The sequence below is a fragment of the Cervus canadensis genome, chromosome 18, assembly GCF_019320065.1.
Source record: "Cervus canadensis isolate Bull #8, Minnesota chromosome 18, ASM1932006v1, whole genome shotgun sequence".
NCBI classification, from domain to species: Eukaryota; Metazoa; Chordata; class Mammalia; order Artiodactyla; family Cervidae; genus Cervus; species Cervus canadensis.
The window spans coordinates 7532290-7536675 of record NC_057403.1 but is presented as its reverse complement, the minus strand read 5'-3'; the positions used below and the strand labels follow the sequence as shown (position 1 = coordinate 7536675).

The window sequence follows — 4386 nt, the reverse complement described above, 5'->3', positions numbered from 1 at the left end:
GGTTTAAAAGTGTGGAGGTCCTCACCACCACATTTGGACAAAAATGTAACAAGAGACATCCAACACCTAAGAGAAGAAGTAACACTGTCACTACTATAGAGAAATGATACTTTATATAGAAAACCCTAATATCTCCACCAGAAAACTAATTAATGAATTCAGTACACACACACACACACACACACACAATGAAATATTCTTCACCCCTTAAGAATAAAATTTTGCTGTTTCTAACATAGATGGACCTGGATATCATTCTGTTTAGTGAATTGAGTCAGACAGACAAAGACAAATACTGTATATTATCACCTGACATATGCAATCTAAAACTACTACAAATGAATGAAAATAATGAAGTAGAAATAGACTCTCGCACATAGAGAATAAACTAGTCTTTACCAGTGGGGAGAGAAAGTGGGAAGGGGCAAGACAGAGTAAAGATTCAGAAGTACACACTACTATATATAAAATAAATAAACTACAAGGACATACTTTACAGCACAGGGAATATGGCCAATAGTTCATAATAGCTTAAAACAAAGTATAACCTATATATTGAACCACAATGTTGTACCTCTGCCACTACCATAATAGTGTAAATCAACTATAATTAAGTGAAACATTTAACATAAAACAAGAGTTCTACATTGTGTTATGTGGTTGTAATGGCAGTTCATATTACAATATTTACATGTAACAAATTACTAATTCTCACACTTTAAATGTACACAATGTTATATGTCAAATATATTTCAGTTTGAAAAATCTGCTGAAATATAGTTTTCTTTTGGCGTGTTTTTTATTGTACTTCACTTCAAATTCCTCATTTCTACATGAAAATATTTTAACGTGCTAATCTCCCTGCAAGGCTCTTTCTAATAAATACTGCCATCTCTCTTAACATGTAAATCAGTTCTAATGAGGTGGATGAAACTGGAGCCCATTATACAGAGTGAAGTAAGCCAGAAAGAAAAACACCAATACTGTATACATGCATATATATGGAATTTAGAAAGATGGTGATGATAACTCTATATGCAAGACAGAAAAAGAGACACAGATGTATAGAACAGACTTTTGGACTCTGTGGGAGAAGGCAAGGGTGGGATGATCTGAGAGAATAGCATTCAAACATGTATAGTATCAACTGTGAAACAGATTGCCAGTCCAGGTTTGATGCATGAGACAAGTGCTCAGGGCTGGTGCCCTAGGATGACCCTAGGAGGGAGGTGGGAGGGAGGTGGGAGTGGGGTTCAGGGTGAGGAACACATGCAAATCCATGACTGATTCATATCAAAGTATGGCAAAAACCACTACAATATTGTAAATTAATTAGTCTCCAACTAATATAAATAAAGGAAAACAAAACAAAAAAAACAAACAAACAATGTTAACTATAAACTTGTAACTGGCTCCCAAACTCTTACCTGATTTTACCTTTGAGTGCAAACAAGAGTATTCATTACTCTGTAAGGACATTAATTTCTTCAATTTTATTTCTGACTACTGTACACATTGATCCATTTTTCATGTATACTTGAATCTATAATTCCATACCTACTTCATTTCTGAGAAATTTGTTTGCTTAGACTAAAAGTAACATATTTGGACACTTCATAATATGCAGATTATTTCAAGGCCTGCTGTTTATTGCATAAACATGAACTCCTTTTCTACAAGAAAACTTCACTGATATATTCATATTTCATGACAATACATTTCAATTGGTCTTTATGTTGAAGAAGATACTTTGCATGTCTAGTATAAGATTATCTTGAGATTCAAAATATAAATTAGGAATCTGAGGGTGAATAAATATACTGGCAACCGATCATTATAGAAATAAATAAAATTTACACTTTTCTCATAATAGTAGAGGACTTTGCATTTCTTATCCCAGCAAAATAGAGCCTGTGTACACTGGAGTTATGGCTCATTAGCAGAAAGGGGCTGACAGTTGGAAAACACTCTGCAATGATTATAGTGATGTCCACAAGGAACCGGCTGGGCTGATCAAAAAGAGCCAAAAGAACTTGACAGATGGAGGAAAGAATATAAAAGCAGACAAAGGTGCTCCCGAGGAGAAGGATGAATTTAGTAGCTCTGGACTCAGGGGAGGACCTGGAGGAGGCATCAGTCCTACGAATGTGCTGGACCTGCTGCTTATGTCTGTACAGAATGAGAACCATGGAGCCGCCGGCCCAGAGTGTGAGCCCCAAACATAAAACATCAGGGAATAATAACAATGTTGCATACAAGGCACTTTCAGTTTTGTCAGTATCAATAGAAGAACAGTAGCCATAATCTCTTTCCTCTGTGGTGTTTTTGTCACTCCATTTGCCAGTCATATGGAAAGGAAAAATGACATTTACCAGCATTTGCAGGATCCAACACAGGAAAATAGAGAGAACCACGTACTTGGGAGCTGTTACTTTCAGTGCTGCCCACCTGGAGTTCCAGGGACTGATCGTGATCACCTGAAAGACACTCAAGAGGCAGATGCTACTGATGGACACTCCCCTCCCCACTCTGTGCAGAAAGAAGAGAAGTTTGCAGCCAACATCACTGCGGATATGCTTCCACCCAAAGACTGCCATTGTCTGGGGGACCCCTTTAGAGAGGAGGACCAAGGAGTTGGCCACAATGAGGTGCTTAAGGATCAAATCTGTGGACATTAACCTCTAACCCATGAAGTGAAGGATGATATAACTGCACAAGAGTGAGAAATTCCCCAGGATTCCAACCACGGTCTGTGTTAAGATGATCATGCCTATCATGAAAAAATTGCTGGCCATCCTTTCAGTTCACAGTCACTGGTATTTTTGAGTTAGAATGTCCTGTGTGGGAATATGAGGCATGGGTTACATGCATCATATCAACTGAAATCCAATACTCTCCACTTAATAATAGTTCCCACTTGGAAATATTTGCTTCTTGTGTTTCTGTTACCAGCAGCCTTTAAAGGATTTCATGTATAACATTTAAGGAGAACTAATATGTAATTTAATTACTGAACATACTCATGTGATCCCTTCTTCATTCTTCACAAATTTATTAGGCAGGAACTGAAGGGACCTTAGTTATACAGAGGATAGTAACCTACTCCCAGACAGGTTAAGTATTTGTCAACCTGCTTCTTAGTGCAGAGTGAGGACTGAATGCCATTGGGCTACTCAAGACATTGGTTTGAGAAACCTCCCAGGTGCTTAACTGATTAAAACCCTGCCTCCCACTGCAGAGGGTCCAAGTTCAATCCCTGGTCCAGGATCTAAGATCTCGTGAACTTTGATGCACGGCAAAAAAAAAAAAAAAAAGAGAGAGAGAGAGAGAAAGTGCACTGATCACCAGCCATGCCAAACAGCTAGTTAGTTGCAGGCATATAATAAACCAGATCTATATTGGATTTTGATTTCACAGTTTTTCTGTTTGTAGATTTGTGGTATTTTTTAATTTTCGTATAACATGATTCCATTTATTTGTAAAGCTTTATTCCATGGTACCACGTATTATGAATTAAGTCTTAGTATCACAACACATGAACATCACTGCTGGCAGTAGAATAGAGCAGTAGTCTTCATCACGAAAAGGCAATGTCATGAAGATGAGAATGCCTCACTGTGAGGATGGCAACAGAAAGACTCTTCTGTTCCCATGACAGAAACACAACTAAAATAGCATGTATTATAGAAATAGTTGAATAATCATATGTAGGCAATAAACCTTGGGGCATAAAACACTAACATGTGATAAAACAGTTGAAGATGAAACAAAATTATTATTGTCCAATCATACACTGAATCAGTATGTTATTGTCTGAGCCCAGTGAATATATTAGCAATGAATTAATATTTGCAGTTGACATTAAAATACAAGACACAGAGTAAAATTTGGCACTTATAAAGCATGTATTCTTGTGTCTTTCAGAAACTGACATACTAGATTTGCTAGAATGTCAACAAATTGCTGTTGGTGTCAGTTTCTGATGTGATCACTTACCCAGAATCTTGACCTGCCTTTCTCTCACAGACTCTGCTGCTCAGACGAAAGTACAATGAATATATCTTCCAGCTGCCAGGACAAGGGCTCGGTGGGATGGTCATTATACCCAGTATGTGTGTGGGAGAGAGGCAACCAGATCCTGATAAATGGGTTTGAGACGCTGTGCTCCCCTCCCCTCCCGTCAGAACTGCAATTATCATGTCACCTGCAGCAGCGAAGGGAATGCAGGCTTGGGAGCTGAGAACATTTCCGGAAACTTTTCTCTAAGTTGTTAATTACTGGAAACAATTACAAGTTTCGAGTTAGCAGCCTTAGGAGACAACTGGCTCTACTTGAGAGGCATTTTCTTTTCCATGATCCCTGAAGGGGATGGTCTCATGAGGAAGA

General features: G+C 38.1%; 1 pseudogene; it reads right to left on the bottom strand.

Annotated features, from left to right (window-relative positions):
• Positions 1-1853: 1853 nt before the first annotated feature.
• On the bottom strand, positions 1854-2795 carry LOC122420447 (annotated as a pseudogene).
• Between the last annotated feature and the right edge of the window lie 1591 nt (positions 2796-4386).